Source organism: Ambystoma mexicanum, chromosome 9 (genome assembly GCF_040938575.1).
Source record: "Ambystoma mexicanum isolate Mex_15411 chromosome 9, UKY_AmexF1_1, whole genome shotgun sequence".
NCBI lineage: Eukaryota > Metazoa > Chordata > Amphibia > Caudata > Ambystomatidae > Ambystoma > Ambystoma mexicanum.
In genome coordinates, this window is record NC_090931.1 from 532,179,911 (window position 1) to 532,198,776 (window position 18,866).

At 43.2% G+C, this 18,866-nt stretch overlaps 1 protein-coding gene across 1 annotated transcript in view; it reads left to right on the top strand.

Annotated features, from left to right (window-relative positions):
• Nucleotides 1–18,866, top strand: part of TBX4 (T-box transcription factor 4) — a 613,533-nt gene that overhangs the window by 71,905 nt on the left and 522,762 nt on the right. The gene's annotated exons all lie outside the window — the stretch shown is intronic.

The following is an 18,866-nucleotide window of genomic DNA, read 5'->3' on the forward strand; positions in this document are numbered from 1 at the left end:
TTGCTTATGACACAGGTATTTGAGATCTTCATTAAAAAAGTCCTGTTTATTCTATGTTATTTCATAAAACAAAAAAACAGCCGATGCGTGTTTCGACCCCTTGGGTCGTTCTCAAGGCTGATACATTAGTTACAGCCATGCAGTATATAGAAAATGAATACAGTTGTAAATAACAGAAAGAAACACAGAAATTTCAAAATGTGACACACAGAACAACAATACATATCAAAACAGAAATTTAAAAAAGCAAAAAAGAGAAGAGAAAAAATGTTCACATACCATATAAGGTGCTACATACGGAGGAAAACCACATCATGGAACAAACAGTGTTCAATAAGTGAAAGAGAATTGTATGTATTTAGAATATTGTGCTGGCATTTTGTCATATATCACAGTTGGCAAAAAGAAATTTTTTTCCATAAAGGTTTTAATATAGAAATATTAGATTTTGATGTTAATGTGCATCATATTCACCAGTTTATGGTTGTTAAATTTTACACACCAGCGTGTCAACAAATACCAATCCAACCCTGTGTTTATAGAAGTGCCCCCAAAGTCGGCATGCAGATATAATTTGTGCTCACAAATGTATGTGATGTGAATTGGCCGTGCGGTGTCAAAACACTTATAATATCGTGTTAGGTTTCTGTCCTTGCTAAATTCACCCTGTTGCGGTTAGCTGCGGGGGTGAAAACAGAGCCATTTATTTGCCCGTAAGGCTTACTCCGGAAACTTGAGATGACTTGATTAAATGTCTGTAATTAAGAGAGAGAATATTATGTAATTTCGTCTGTTAATAGTGAAAAAATGTCATACACTCGTGGTATAAGCATGTCCTTTAGAAAAATATTTTTGAACCTGGAAGTGTTATTCCCTTAATTATGGCTTCCTTGGAATCACTTCCCTTGAAATTACTAGAGATGATTCCTCGAAAATAGTCTGCCGTCCTGTGAAAATATTTCGAATAACGTGCTAAGTAATGCTGAGTTTCTGTGCAGCTTTTTGCATTAAAGAAGACTGTCCCAAAATTTTAAAGACTGCCGTCATGTCTACTTACACTGAGTTGAATACCTCTCAAAAATCCTTGCCTCCGATGGCACTCTGAATTCAAATGGCGGTCCTGGTGACTCTACAAGGTCCTGTTAGTATACCTTGAACGTCATTACGTGATGACGTCACGCATATGAATGCGCGTGACGTCATGGTGTAAAAAATAACAAGAAAACGTCATCGCATCGTGCCGGGGCGTCGGAAAGCAAATACAACTAGTGTGTTTATTATGAATATAATGAGCATTATATCAATTGCGTATTGGCATTAACACAGTATGTTTTAGGATCGGTCGATCTCTATGTATTATCTTGGCCTACTGAAGTCCTGTGGAGTTCCGTAATGATGCTAAATATGTCTGTATGAGCACGAGATTAAATTGAGTTCCGTGTGGTATTACAGTTATTATGTGTTTTAAATGTGTGTTCTTGTGAAATAAATAAATGGGTGCAATTGGAATTTGTAGCTTGAAATTTTGAAATTTTGCACATCAACTAGATTGAGTGATTTAAAAGAGGTATTAGACTAATTCTTTGTGAGCATGGTTGGATCAATAGTGTGTTTCCACTGGAGGTAAAATTCACACTTACTGTTGCTTGAGCCAATATACACGTATTGTTGAAACATAAAGAGGTAAAATCCACACTTGCGTTTGCTTGAGCCATTATACATGTGTTGTTGGCAAATTAGGACAACATATCTTTGTATTTACAGAAAAACAATACATTTCATGATCCGTGTTAAAGCCAAATTTACACCAAATTCTGTGCCCCGTAAGTAACAAATGAGTTTGGATTCCATTTGGCGTAATTTCAACTGTGTATTGCCTCCCCTTTTACTCTTCTTCACTTTCATCAGACCCACAAAGCGCAGGTCTTCACAGTTGTTCATCTGATGTACTCGTTGCCAATGTATGGCTAAAGGTAATTTAGGATCAGGGTTTGTTTTTTTAGACTGGCTATGTGTTCACGAATGGTAACCCTCAATTGGCTGATGGTCCTTCCAATATAGGTTTTCCCACATACACATATGATAGCATATACCAAAAAACTTGATTTACAATTGATGAATTCAGTGATTTTAATTTGTTTTCCTGTGTGATCTTTAAATATCCGACAATTGTCTAACACATATCTGCATTGGTTGGAGTTGCCACATTTGTGGAAACCACTACTTGTCTGTAGCCAATTAGTGTTCTGGTTCTTGACTGATAAATTTAAAAAGGAAGGCCATAATTTCTGCTTAAACCCTAGAGCTCTAGTAAAATTGAATTTCGGATGATCAGTCAAAAAGGGCGCCAGATCTTAGTCTAATTTAAGAATGTGCCAGTGTCTGGCTGCCAATTTGTAAAGTAAACTTGAATCAGAAGAGTATTGAGTGATGATGGATAATGGTTGTGGTTGAGTTGTGGCATTCTGTTTGTCCAGTATTAGCTCCGATTGTTTGACATGCAAAAATGTGTCCAATGCATTCTTAATTGCGTTCATGTGGTAACCCCTATCTAAAAAGTGCTGGGTCAATAGTTTACATTCTTTAACAAAATCTGAATCCCTACTGCAATTCCTTCTAGCCCGATAATATTCTCCCCCTGGAATATTATTGATGGTGCTCCGTTGGTGGCTGCTGGTGGCATGTAACACTGAATTCACCTCCGTAGGTTTACGGAAGGTTCTAGTATGTATTAAGCCTCCTTCAATGAAAATGCGGAGATCTAAGAAATCAATCTCCAGAGGACTCGCATGACCTGTTAATGTAATGCCAAATGTGTTGGCATTGACATATTGTAAGAAAATGTCAAATGATTCAAGTGTGCCTTTCCATATGATTATGATGTCATTGATAAATATTTTCCATTGTATTAAGTTGTCCTGAAAGCGTACTTGTAGGTAAATATGTTTGTCTTCATATTGGGACATGAACAGGCCACAGCATTTGGCTTTAACACGGATCATGAAATGTATGTTTTTCTGTAAATACAAAGATATGTTGTCCTAATTTGCCAACAACACGTGAATAATGGTTCAAGCAAATGCAAGTGTGGATTTTACCTCTTTATGTTTCAACAATACGTGTATAATGGCTCAAGCAACAGCAAGTGTGAATTTTACCTCCAGTGGAAACACACTATTGATCCAACCATGCTCACAAAGAATTAGTCTAATACCTCTTTTAAATCACTCAATCTAGTTGATGTGCAAAATTTAAAAATGTCAAGCTACAAAAGCCAATTGCACCCATTTATTTATTTCACAACAACACATGTTTAAAACACATGAACTGTAATACCACACAGAACTCAATTTAATCTTGTGCTCATACAGACATATTTAGCATCATTACAGAACTCCACAAGACTTCAGTAGGCCAAGATAATACATTGAGATCAACCGATCCTAAAACATACTTTGTTAATGCCAATGCGCAATTGATAGAATGCTCATTATGTTCATAATAAACACACTAGTTGTATTTGCTTTCCGACACCTCGGCACGATGCGATGACGTTTTTGTGCTATTGCTTAGACCATGACGTCATGCGCATTCATACGCGTGATGTCATTGCGTAATGACATTCAAGGTGTTCAAGGTATATTAACAGGACCTTGTAGAGTCACCAGGACCGCCATTTCAATTCAGAGCGCCATCGGAGGCAGAGATTTTTTGAGAGGTATTCAAACAGTGTAAGTAGACATGATGGCAGTCTTTAAAATTTTGGACATTCTTTCCCTATGGCAAAAAGCTGCACAGATACTCAGCACGTTATTCAAAATATTTTCACAGGACGGCAGACTATTTTCGTGGAATTATCTCTAGTAATTTCGAGGGAAGTGATTCCAATGAAGCCATAATTAATGGAATAACACATCCAGGTATCCAAATATTTTTCTAAAGGGCATGCTTATACCACGAGTGTATGACATTTTTCACTATTAACAGACAAAATTACATACTATTCTCTCTCTGAATTACAGACATTTAATCAAGTCCTCTCACGTTTTCGGGGTAAGCCTTACGGGCAAATAAATGGCTCTGTTTCACCCCCGCAGCTAACCGCAACAGGGTGAATTTAGCAAGGACAGAAACCTAACACGATATTATAAGTGTTTTGACACCGCACGGCCAATTCACATCACATATATTTGTGAGCACAGATTATATCTGCATGCCGACTTTGGGGGCACTTCTATAAACACAGGGTTGGATTGGTATTTGTTGACACGCTGGTGTGTAAAATTTAACAACCATAAACTGGTGAATATAATGCACTTTAACATCAAAATCTAATATTTCTATATTAAAACCTTTATGGAAAAAAACGTCTTTTTGCCAACTGTGATATATGACAAAATGCCAGCACAATATTCTAAATTCATACAATTCTCTTTCACTGATTGAACACTGTTTGTTCCATGATGTGGTTTTCCTCCGTATGTAGCACCTTATATGGTATGTGATAAAATGTTCACTTCTCTTTTTTCCTTTTTTTCATTTCCATTTTCAGATGTATTCTTGTTCTGACTGTGTGTCACATTTTGAAATTTCTGTATTTTTTTCTGTTATTGACAACTGTATTCATTTTCTATATACTGCATGCTTGTAACTAATGTATCAGCCTTGAGAACGACCCAAGGGGTCGAAACATATGTCGGCTGTTTTTTCGTTTTATGAAATAACATAGAATATAACAGGACTTTTTTATGAAGATCTCAAATACCTGTGTCATAAGCAATAGGAATTTGGATTTAAAAGAATACATACATTGGACAGCAGAATTCTGAGCGCGAATATTATCTCTCAACGGGTGTATTGTATGATTCATGGTATATGAACCCTTTGGGCAGGTTCATTGTTCAGAGATTTTTCGCTGCCAGTCTCTAGAATCTTGTATAATGGAGAATAGCACACAGTAACTCAGTATCCAAACTCATGTTCTATAGTTTACTGTTACCAACTAATATATCTGCTTTCTTAAATACAAAAGGATCTTTTCAATAAGTGCCTTAATGAAAAGATACTCATGTTACAAGTACCCTTACTGATCTGCCAGGCCCAGGTTCAGAAGCTATTAGAGGCATCTGTCATTTGAAGTTCCCATTACTGCCATTACTGTCTTAACAGACATCAGAACATTTTGACCTTGCGCTCTCCTTAAAATTACAAGTCCACCAAATTGAACTGAATCTAATATGTACGTCACACTTATTTTGTGTGATATTTTAAAACAAGGCCTTTGTCCTGGGTACAGATAGCTGTGCTCATCTCTTTTAATTACTTATTCACTCATTCATAATGAGGTCTGTTTTACAGAAAGATGACATTTGTATTCCTTGTCTCAAGAGTGCTGAGCCCTTAATAAACACACATTTTAGGTTTAACCAGAGTTCAAACTAAGTTTCCCATTTCAAGGTTACTTGTAAAAAGAACGCTCTGTGTGTAATTTGTACTGTTGATAACAATTTAATATAGTCTAGGCCTATCAACAAATGTAACTTAGACTATCAGATAACTTAGCAAAAACACATTCTACCATCTTCTTGCAGAATGCTAAAATATAATTTCTATAAATCTCCCAAGTTCTTCATGCAACATGGCTGCATAAATACATGAACTATTTTCCTTGGCTAATTTAGTTTTTGAAAGGCAACATGTATTCTTTTGTTTAACATTATTGATACTTACTGATTCTTACATGTAAAGTCAATTTAGATGCATGTTGTTGAACGAAAAGTGTTACATGCATTCAAATAGTTTTTACAGTTCAGCCTTTCAATGCAAGGGTTATTGTCTAATCATTAATTAGAGTGGCGCTAGTAGTGATATTATTATTAATGGTGATGACAGTATTAATAGTATGAACAGTGGTAGTTCTAATAGAAGTGGTAGCAGTACATGTAGGACTAGCAGGGTGTGTAGCATCACCCCATGTACTCTAGGAGTGGTATTTAAAGAAATAGTAGTATTGTATATTTTTCTGGTTGATTACATGTCACTTAATGCTGGACTTTTCCAGCTTCTAGGTGCCAGAAAGGGGACCAGTCCCATGTGGCACACCGTCATGCTGTTGCCACGTTGAGGGCATGCCCCTGAGCCATCCTCCCATTCCAGCTAGTTCTAGTAGCATTCCCAGCAGCATTAGCATTAGTTGTAGTATTGTCTGTTTCCATGGAACCCAGATGACAGCCATGCCATCATAGTCCATGAGCAGTCCAAGGAATAAGGCCAATGAGTAGTGTAGCCAGTGAAATACAAAAGACAGAAGTGATTTCTCCTGGAGAAAACTTGGCAGATTTCCAAGAATAAATAGGGCATATTAGATTATTTGTATGTTTTATTAGGAATTAAAGAAGCACTAAGTACAATATTAGATGAAAAATGGATGTCAAAGATGGCTACATAATAGGGGAAGAAGCACTAAGGGAAAATACCTTTACAAAACTGCACAAAGGCCTATAGTCAGCAAATGTAAAGAAGGTACATTTTGCTTATTACACCAATTGTATTATACACCCACAAGAGTATCAGGTTTATTGTGGGGGTTCATTATGAATAAATATGTCCGATGTAAGAAGGAACAGTGATATGTATCTTGATTACAAGCAGTAAGATTCGGAATTATGAGGAAGAAGTGTTTTGGAGAGTGTCTAACATTTCAAGGGCGGAAATCAAACGTACACCATGTGTAACGGATTGAAATGGAAAACAGGAAGGAAGAGGTGCTTTTTGACTACATTTCTATAATGTATACATTACTGACAGTTGTGAGCTATCGGAAACAGTTTGATTCACCCCAGGATCATTTTGGAGAAAGATATATATGCTGGGCAGCAGAGAGAATAAGACATTTGCAGGTTATGCCACAGGATCTTTGAATGGATCAATGTGCCTTTGTCGAACCTCATTCTCAATAGTGACCCCTCGCCAAATGCCACTCACAGATTCCAGTTCATGGTTCTGACTTCCCTTTGCTCCTTTCATAGCTCCATTCCTGCAAGTACTTTTCTGTGAGCTGGCTGTCACCTCCTTTCTCTCCTTCTATTGTTCATGGGAGGGCCCCCATCTCCAGCCGCACGTGACCCCTTCCCATACGCCCTCTCATTCTCCTTGCTCCTCTTTAAGAGAGAGTTCGATGCAATGCCACCCTGCTGCTACAATGCACTGCCCATCTAGCCGTCTCTCCCCTTGACCACCACCCCGCCCTCCTCTCCTCACCTTGTCAGCCTTCATCCACCAGCTTCCCTGCCATGGCTGGAGTGATGGAAGTTGCATTCAATTCCCATCAATTGGCCCTCATTTCTGGCATGAAAGCTATGGAAGGACTTCCCTGTCAAGTAGCCCGGCTTAACCACAACACGATTTTAACACCTGCCAATCGGTGAGTGGGTGTTTGGGAACGAGGGTAAAGACATTTCAGTATTGAAAAATTAAAAGTAGATATAGAGTAAATGGAGGTCTTTAGGAACAAAACGAGCATAAAATACCACTAAAAAGTGCTGAACACTGGACTGAACGAAGTGTATGTAGAGTAAGAGGGGAGTGGGGTGCAGGGAGGGGTGCAGAGAACTGCTGTTGTTATTTGTGTTGAAAGTGGGTGGTGATGATTCTGGCTCTGTGATTGGTGTTGGTGTGTGTGGTAATGGTGCGTGTTGGGATTGGGCATGGAGTATGCCACCTTTTTCCCGAGATAACATAAGTTAAAGACAGCATGCATGAGTTCCTTAACTTTGTGCTCAGCGCTTCATCATTGTCAGCGCTGGCCAATGGGCTGGCTCTTGCCCAGAGGCATATCCAGGATTGTCTAACAAGTGGGGGCTTAAGCAAATGTAGTTCGGCCCACCGCAGTGACAGTAACATCTGTAAATGCCCACACTGTGCTATTGAGTGGGCATTCACAGATTTAGGTTGGGCCTTGCCCGCTCAGGCCCTACCCTGTCTACGCCTCTGCTCTTGTCGGATCTGAGATCCGGCATCAGATGTGTAGCTAGATCTCAGGATCCAACCAGCCTGCCTGCCAAATAGTACATCACGAACTAAAGGGATTTTGAAAGAAAAGGAAAGAAAAAAGCAAAGCGCTTTGCGCGATAGAGTAGGGAGTGGGGGGCAGAGCACATTGACGCCAAAAGTGGTCTTCTGGCTCCGCCCCCTACCTACATCACAGGCAGCAGGAGCCAAGGCAGACTCTCGGCGACCATGTGCGCACAGTGCGCTCGCACAGAGCAGATTAGGTCACAGTGGCGAGCCCTTAGGAAGCGCACTGTGCGCACAAAGCAGAATCCATTTGGAAAACGTAATGATCACCGAGACCCCAGCTTAGCGAGCTTGGTGATTGCTGCCGTTCCCAAATGAATTCTGGTATTTGTAGTTTGGGATGTCAAAATACAATTTGACACGGACGGTGCATGCTGTGATGGCTTGAAAAGTACACAAACCATAACAAGGTAAGCTCACTCTGGTTTATATACTTTTCACGCAATGAAAGAAATTGCACCATTTTTAAACTATTCTTTTTAACATTTCCTTTGATCTGGGTTCAACTGGCAGCTCTGCCCCTTCTGAACTCTGCCTTCTCAGAATTCCGCCTCCTCCTCCAAACTCCGCCCCACACCGGCCCTTGTGCGATCCCGCTCCACATTTTTTCCATTTTCACCAATGATCATTGTGGGGAAGAAATGCAGGAGTGCTCGGATGAGAGCAAAGAATTGAATTCTAAATGAGTTGAGGCCAACGGGTGTCATTCCCCACAGATGTCATACGTTCCATTGCCCATGTTTCTCATGCATGCCGGCGCGTGTCACTCTTCAGAGCTTCCTCGTGGCTTAATGCGGGAGTGATGACATGGCAGCAGGGAATGATGTGAACGATTAAAGCAATACATGTCCATATATGTCTGACGACAGTACGCGTGAGTTCCATCAATCATAGTACTGAGAAATCTAGCCTTTGGATTGGGGAGCCTCCCACATGAAGCCGAAACATGGCCGATGCCTTCGCAGTTGGCCAACCGAATAGAGCCTAATAGTTGAAGCGCCCTAGCTCTCTGCACACGCCGCATGCAGTTAGTCAAAATGTATTAGCAGACTTGCATTCAGACATGCGTTGTCTTAAATACGGTTCTCTTGGCACACGAGCAGTACGGTGTAGTACAGCTGCACACAACTGTGAGAATCTCTGGCCAATACTGCACTTATATGTCATGGACCCGATTCATGGAATTTTTTGCACGGTGCAAAGTCACTTTGCACTGCCAACACCCACCCTGGATCGTGGCACTGTGGAAAGTGTATTTTTGCAGTGCAAAGTCAGTGCAAACTCACTTTGCACTGCAAAAATACACTTTGCACTGTTCCACGAATCAGGGTGACTGACCCAGTGCAAAGTAAGTGCAAAGTGATTTTTCCAGTATAAAGTAGGCGGTCAGATAGCACAGCGAACTGAGCGCTCATGTCTGATATCTGTGTGCAGCCTGCCGATACAGGTTCTAATCCCGGCCGTGCTAACTCAGAGGTCGATAAATTGAGTAACATGCAATACCACACTGTGGGATAGTAATATCAACTGTTATCTGAGCGCTCAGATGCTTGTAGCACTGTATAAAACTAGATATTATTACTATATTGCACTGCAAAAATACACTTTGCACAGTTGCATGAATCAGGGTGGGTTTTGGCAGTGAAAGGTGACTTTGCACCGTGCAAAATATTCCATGCTTCGGGCCCTATATGTTTACTTAAAGTACAGAGTCAGTGGTAGCTCCTCTGAAAAAAGACGTTCGCCTTTTTTTTCTAGCTTATTTAGGTGTTTTGTCGGGCACAGCATTTCACCTACAACTTAAAAGCACTTGTGGACAGTGTCAAAGTGGAAATCTGGCATTATTTTGAGGGGCCGCCCTGAATGTCTGATCGGCCAAGGGGTTCATTCTCGTGGAGTTAAAAAGTTGAGCGAATTTGTGAAGTGGGGTAGTGTCCCCGTGGGGACATTTTCCTGAAGGCCACAGAGAAAGATGATTGTGTTGGACTCAAACGGTATGTTTCTGTGTTGCACAGCAAGCACACGCCCAGCACCAGGAGAACAGATCAGATGTGGTGATCATGCCACTTAATGCAGGCGGATACACGTACACACAAACACACCCTCTCACTCTCTCTCTCTCTCTCTCTCTCTCTCTCTCTCTCGACATACATATCCCTGATGTATAGCAACACCACAGATGAGGGGACCTGCCATTTTTATAGGGAACTGAGAAAATATGTTCCTCTGTAACTGTACACCGCCTTCACAACGTTCTACAAAAACCCTGTCTGGATGCATTCTAACACACTTTGCAAATGTGATGACCTTTCAAAGGCGTTGCAATGTACAATCTCTTTTTTTGCATTTGGTTTTCCGAAGTCCCCCTCCCCCCCAAAATAAAAACTTTTGGGGCGTATGTGCCAAAACTTTCCACTTAGTTCTATGAGATTGTTGGCATTAACCGAGCATAGCTTGAATGTTGCTGCAGAAATAATTTCAAATATCAAATCATCCAAACTTGAAATGTTGAAATCCACAACTGATCACCAGTCCATGGTTCTCTTTGAGCATTGCGGGTCGGGACATGGCCGCCAATATGGATAGTGCCTACCCAGATACACAACCATGCACCGAATATGCCCAGGGTTATCAATCACCCCACCGCATAGTTCTGGATACGCCCGTGGATATGGAAAATGTATGCGCTAATACACTCAGACAACAACCAACGGAATGCCTCTGCAGATAGAATCACACATACACACACGAGGCAACTGCATAGCTCCTGACATATGTATAACGTATAAACACACACATGCACAGCACTCGCAAGCAAGCGCACACACAACCATACTCACAAATGCCTGTATTACTAAGAAACAAACGCACAAGCAACGGCATATATCCGCAGCAACAACACTGGGAAGCACAAAGACATACACACTCTTGTGCACACTATCCCATTGGTGACGGTCTCATGCACATATGCAGGCACGCAGGGGTTCACAGACCTTGTCCCTTCTACTGACATCTGCATATATAAACGGTGGCCCCTCTACGGCCCCTCCACGAATTTAGTTTCCCCACTGTATGCTCTCACAAACACACACAGGAAAACAAGTGGCAACACGTGCACATAATCCCCCCCCCCCCACACACACACACTCTCTCACACAGTTCAGCACAGTCAGGTGCTATTACTTGAAAAGAAAATGTGAAAAAGAAATAACATAAATAGGTATAAAAATGTAACAGCTACAAATATTGTGAAGGTCAAGCTAAGGTTCGTATCAACACTCCAAAACAACAGACAAGTAAAATGTACAACCTCTAGAAATGTTAATGCTACTAATAACAGTGAAAGAAAGCTCATCCTACTACAATGCAAAGCATCATTGACACTGCGCCACTTCTTCGCAAGGCTGGCTGTGAATATTAGCCAGCTGACACCAATACTCTAGTTGCAGCCAGTGTTCTGAAGTACTGCTCTAGTGAGATTTCATTTGTAGTGTGACTGACTGTTTATATTGAGCGGTGGTAGTAATCTCAAAATTGGCACTCAAATCGCTGGCATTCTCACATATGTATAGGTACTAACCTAAACTCTTTTGAAATATATATATATATATATATATATATATATATATATATATATATATATATACAAAAGACGTGCAATACCAAACTTTTCCCATTGGAATACAATAGGCAGCTTGGAACAGCATACACATGTGGATCTCTGTGGCACCGCGCAGAGGTATGCCTATACATATTTCTCGCTCTGTTTTGTTCTTCCCGTCTCCCTTTGAAAGGGAACTTGTGCTCACGCAATTGCGAATGATGACTTGACCTCCTAAAGTAATGCTTGGGTATTTTTCTTCTAACAAAGACCTCGGGCCTAATTCACAGAAGTGTTTTATAATGGCGCAATTCCATTGGAAATTGCTCGGTGAATTAGGTCCTTTATATGCACACCTATACGTGCAGACATGTCTAAAAAAACACTAACGTCAAACAACACCACATCAAAGACTAAACGCTACGTGCCCACCCCTCCCCTTTCTGCCCTGCTCTCCAGCTGTCTGGACTAGCAAGGAAAAGGTAATATGCAGATGTGTGCACGGATGAATAGACACAGACACACTTAGATACAGATATGCTGATGGACAGATTCGTAGGTGGACAGAGATAGGTGAAAGATAGGCTGATACATGACATATAGGCGGATACATGATAGATAGGCAGATATAGGATAGGCGGATACATGATAGATAGGCAGATACATGATAGATGGATACATGATAGATAGGCAGATATACGATAGGCGGATACATGATAGATAGGCAGATACATGATTGATAGGCGCATACATGATAGATAGGCAGATACATGATACATAGGCAGATACATGATAGGCAGATACATGATAGATAGGCAGATACATGATAGGCGGATAGATGATAGATGGGAGGATAGATGATTGCTAAGTGGGCAAATGATTGCTAGATTGGTAGCTACATATATAAGCAGATAGATGATTGATTGCTAGGTGGATAGATAGGCAGATAGATGATTGATAGGCGCATACATGAAAGATAGACGGATACATGATAGGCGGATACATGATAGATAGGCAGATACATGATAGATGATACATGATAGGCGGATAGATGATAGATGGGCGGATAGATGATTGCTAAGTGGGCAAATGATTGCTAGATTGGTAGATACATATATAAGCAGATAGATGAGTGATTGCTAGGTGGATAGATAGGCAGATAGATGATTTATTAATAACTAGATAGGTGAATGATAACTAAATATATAGACAGATAAATAGAAAGGCAAACTGTAGATTGATAGATAGACTGATAGATGATTGATAGGTGGCTAGAGGACAGGTAGATAGGCAGATGGATGATTGACAGATATCTAAATATTTAGATAATAGATAGTCATGTAGGTATGAGGCTAGATGTCAGGTGGATAGGTGGGTGGATGATTGATTGATTGATGGATGGATAGGCAGAGCAATGGTTGATAGACTGCTAAATACATAGATGAATAGAAAGATATAGGTAGGCAGCTAGATAATTGTTACATAGGTGGATAGATGATTGATAAATAGATAGGCAGATAGCTAGATTGATACGCTCATCGATGATTGATAGATAGATGGGTAGATGATAGGCAGATGGGTGACAAATCGATAGATGGATAGATAGGCAGATAGATAGAAAGATAGACAGTAAGATACATGGTTGACAGGTGGATAGATAATTGATAAATAACAAAACAGATAGATGATAAATAGATAGGCAGCTAGACAGATAGATGATATATAACGACAGAGGCAGATACATATATAGATACATAGATGGATAGATATAGACAGGCAGATGGATATAGTTAGGCGGATGGATAGAGATAGCGAGATGGATATAAACCAGCATATGGATATAGATAGGGAGATGGATAGAGACAGGCAGATGGATATAGACAGGCAGATGGATATAGAAAGGCAGATTGATATAGATAGGAAGATGGATATAGACGGGTAGATGGATATAGATAGGCAGATGGATATATTCCAGCATATGGATATAGATAGGGAGATAGATATAGACAGGCAGATGGATATAGACAGGAAGATGGATATAGATAGGCAGAGGAATATAGACAGGCAGATGAATATAGATAGGCGGATGGATATAGATAGGCAGATGGATAGAGATAGGGAGATAGATATGGACAGGCAGATAGATATAGATAGGGAGATGGATACAGACTAGCATATGGATATAGATAGGGAGATAGATATATACCAGCATATGGATATAGATAGTGAGATGGATGTAGACAGGCGGGTGGATATAGACAGGCAGATGATATAGACAGAACGATGGACATACCTGGATATAGATAGGCGGGTGGATATAGACAGGCTGATGGGCATAGATAGGGAGATGGATATAGATAGGCCGATGGATATAGACAGGCGGATGGATATAGATAGGGAGATGGATATAGACAGGCAGATGGATATAGATAGGCAGATGGATATAGACAGGTAGATCGATATAGACAGGCAGATGTTTAAACACTGATAGCAAGAATGTGGGAGATTACTAACAGTGGCAGACCCCCGATTCGTTATGTTCGTTGCTATAGGTGGTGCATGTACGCCCTCCCGCCCACCTCCCCTGTACTCGGGAACGATATCCGCATGGTGTATCCGTAGTCCCCCCGGCCTCCTCCCGCCAGCCAACACACATTCGCTATTCAAGCACCCCGAACCCCAGCAGCGACCCCGGCGCCTCCGACCAGCCATTCCCTGTACAGGAGCCACACGCGCACGCGAGCCCCGAACACACGCCTCGGCCTTTCAACGAGGGAGTGGGTTAGTAGTCTCTGTGGTCGATGTTGGGGGACATTTACAGACCCCTCTTTGTTTTCCCCCATTGCATGTTTTAAACCACACTCTCTTCCGAAGTTGAGAATTCATCCTCGGTAATTTACCCGTGCTGCCTGTTGCCTCGCTTTCATTGGAGTGCTCTCCCGAGGTATCCGGGTGCAGAGGGATCGTGTTGGCGCTTGATAAATGCATGCTACATATTTTGGAGGGTTTGTTGCTATTTCTGAATTTTCAGGCAGTTTTCTTTGTCCGGAACATTGTTTACATTGTCCCAGAAATGATGTGATAAGCTTATATCGGAAGGCATATGTAAAGATGAGTGATACAGCAAAATGGCTGAACCTACAGCATCAACCCGCTATGTGGGGATATGGCTGGAACTCAGGAAATCTTTCGGCTGCAAAGCAAACCTCCGCAAGCATGAAAGAAAATCACCCCAAAAAAAGCAGAATGGAGACCCGCTGCAGGGAGACGCCAAACTAAACTTCCTGAGGCCCCTCCAACCCGGACTGGGATCCGCGGACATCCCACCGAAGTTCGGGCGTCCGCCTGCACGCCTAATACAGATAAGACATGGCGCCCGCCATCTGAACACGCAAGCAGTCTCGCTCTATAAGTCAGGCGCCACAATGCTCAGAATCGCTGGAGATGGGACCTGCAGGGTAAAACCTGCAGAACAGCACCTGAGAATGGGAACGGTCAGCAAAATCAGCGAACAAAGAATGTATTTTAAAGAGGGACATACTCACGAGAACGTATTTTAGAAAGGGCATACACTACACGTATCAATGTACCGGGAAATCGCATGTAAACCGCAGTACGGAGTTGTGTTTGGCATCTGGGAAGGTTATCCCAGTCGGTTCCCTTTTCAGAGAATTAATTACATTTTCCTTTAAGATTTACTGAGAAGGGTGGTGGCACGAACGCTGACCCCCAACTCCCACCCCAACCCGTGAAATCAAAAATGAACACCGTTTAAAATGCCACAAGGAAACCTGGAAAGAGAGAGAAGGGCGTGGAGGTGGTATGGGGGGGGGGTGTAGAGAGGGACATTTGCAATATATTTTTGTCCTACGCCTGAACTGCAATCATTGCAATATTTTCTCTGTGGTCCCTGGAGCATTTGTGAAGCGCCGACCCGCCATAGCGCCGTGCATTGCTATGTACTGGACTACTGCCTCTGACTGGGTTTCCGATAGACTCTAGTAGCTGTGTTTATACACACGCAGTTTCTGTGAGAGTGTGTGCATCGTGCACCGTGTGTGTATATTACACTGCGACAGGCCATATCCGACGCCCGCGGGCCCAGCTGCTCCTTCCTGACGTGCCGCGGTGGTCGCCGCGGACTCCCCCTTTGTATACGGCACCCCTTCATGCCTCCAGACAACTGCTCGCTGCTGGCAACCGTTGTCGGGTTTGTGGAAAACGCAGTTTAATGTAATAACTTTGGCCTTAAAATTAAATAACCCAGATTACTTGTATTCAATATAAAATTGTCAAAGCCCATTGGCCTGGCCTGGCCCTGTAAATCCCTGCTCCCTCATTGCTGAAATGGTTTGGGCTGGGAGGGGCCTGGGTCTTTGGGCTGCAGTGTTTTTTTTTTTTCTTCATTATTAACAAAGCGCGTTATTTGCCGAGTTCGCCGCGAGTGTGGAGGCTGCATTGCTCTCCGGGTGCCGCCGCGTGCAGCTCGGGATCTCGCTAACCTGTGGCCCGTGCACACGCATGTTCCGGGTGCAACCCTTCAAGCACACCACAAGTACTCAAGCTGGCATGCACACATGGGCACACGCAGGCAGACACACGAGCACACGTGCGTACACACAGAAAAACAGGTATGCCACCACACACGGACAGATACGCGCATGCCATGCACACGTGTGCCCACACAAACACACATGCAAACGCATAGGCACACACACTAAATCATACCACACACAATTGGCCTGATGCACAAAACGCTTTTCAATGGGGGAATCCTATTGAAAAGCGCTTTGGGAATCAGGCCCAGCGTCTCTCCCACACACACACGTGCAAACACGTGACGAATCACAATCATATTGTATGTTCGAGATGCCAGTGCACGTTTCTCGACGTAACCGTTGGGATTTGCAGCAGGAAATAAAAACAAGTAGTGTGTGAAAGGGGGGTTGCGGGAGGAGGGGGAGCTCGCCATGCCGGTGAATTGGGGGGGAGTGGGGGGGCAGGGGGATATTATTCACACGCGTCTCTGTGTAAAGGGAGTGCGCGCATTCTCCTCGGAAACATATAACATGCATACCTTTTCGCAAATCTCTATAGTATTGCATGTATTACATGTGGGTGTTAATAGGTGTGTACACGCATGTTACTCCGGCACCCAGCAAAACCCAAAATGAATCACTCCAAAATCCGTAATCCGTGAAGGCAGGTGCTCCGTTCGCACAGCTGCTTTCTCGGACCTTGTCAGCCAAGGGGCATATAAGTAGTGTTGCTCCTATAGAGACATCAAGATGCCCGTTCCTGGATTAGGTGGCCCGACCAAAGCGTGCAAAGAAACGACTTCAACAGCCTACGGTGTCATCGTGCGTGCGTGCGTGCGTGCGTGTGGGTGCGTGCGTGTAGGCAGAGCACATTATAAATACACATTGAGAGGGAATGCACGCGTGTGCCTCTAGAACGGGGCAGTTAACATGTTTCACGGAGAAACCCTAGTCTTGCAGCCCCTCTCGTTTTGCATTCAACAGTGAAATGGTGTAATGTTATCCCCTCACCTGGCGCATGCGCCGAGATAGTAAAAATAAGCGTTATTGGAATGACTACACAAGTAGCGCCTGGATACCTGAGTGGTTTGTGCGCTGAAATAAATGCAAATAAATAATAACGCTATGATAATGACGTGTTTATTTATATAACACCTTAATCCAAAGCGCTTTACAGATCAGATACTTATACAATATCACCCAACCGGAATTGGTACTCATTGATCGACCTCAGAAGGACGAAAGGCTGAGTTGGCCTTGCGGGATCAAAACTTGCGACCTGCAGATCATGCCCTGACCGCAGCAGCGAGCGCTCAACCCGCTGAGCTATCTTACCGGTTATATTGGGGTACATGTATTCTCGGCTGTGTGGCCCATGTAGATGGAGGCATGGATAGCAGTGGGCATTGCAAGGTTGATACGTGATTTGGAATCTGCAAACGGGGACGGATTCAGCCAGTCTATCCCAGGAGTGTGTCCTGCCCAAGTATATATATATATATATAATAAATGTGCCTGTCGCGCTGTGCTGCCATTCCCTTGCCCCCTACCCCGAGGAGAGCCACCTGGCCGGCTGCTGCAGCGCAGACCCCGCTTTCCTCGCCATACTTAAAATGTACGAGTCTTAAGAACTCTCACTTCGCCCTCGGCCGAGGACATGCGCGGGGGTCAAAGTGCATGTCCAGGAACATCCCAGTGAGACAGCAGCAAGAGGGTCACGTGCTTACTCACACCTATTCTGCAGGAAAGAAACAAACGCTTCCAGATCCCTGTTGGGGGAAAAACATCCTTCTCTAGAGACATTGACGCTGGATTTATTTCTGTAATTCACGGATATGACGTCACTCCTGTAAATTATAGGGTCTGAAAAGACCGCTGTTCGTGCTTTAAGGACAGTAAAAAAAAGTTTCGCAAATGTAGAGTGTAGCACAAAGAGGATGTTGTGGACCCGAAGTAAACTAATACCGCCCGCCCGCATTAATAGAGCCGGTAGCGGTGTCCGCGTGCAGTTATGCATAGAATGCCGTGAGGGCTTCTGGGACATGCCCATAACTCAGGAGGGTCCCTGCTGTGTGAACCTACTCAAAACCCCTTCGTTGTATAATGTGCATGCAATACATAGGCGTGTTCGAATGTATGCGTTACAAAAGGGGCTCTCCCCCTACGCTGAAATCCTCGGCCCCCTGGAAAGACGTCATGCAGTGAACTGTGGAAGATAAATCAGGCCGACGACCTTCCTGGGACGGGACGTCATAGAGCCATTACTTGCCACGCCTGGGAGGGCGACCACTGGCCTCTGGGCCGCGGGTGAGGGCCAAGTGCAGGCCTCAGGTCACAGGAGCACCGCCGCCACGTGGCGCGTGTGCGTGCAGTGCCACACCTGAGCGGCCGACGACCAGTCAAGCAGCCCCAGCTAGGCCAGCCAGGCACGTCTGACCGCCAGCTCACACGTGATGTTATGGGCTGAAATCTATGATTGTATGATGTATGACGCTGGCCAAGGGCCGTCCTCCCACAAAAGACTTGGGTCTGGTCCTCCAAGATACCAACGGGTTTGAGGGTGTGAGGGGGGCTCTCCGTCTTCTGAGTGAGTCGAGGAAACTCTCCAGAGGACTGGAAGGCTCACCTCTTCCTCGGCACGTGTAGGCCTG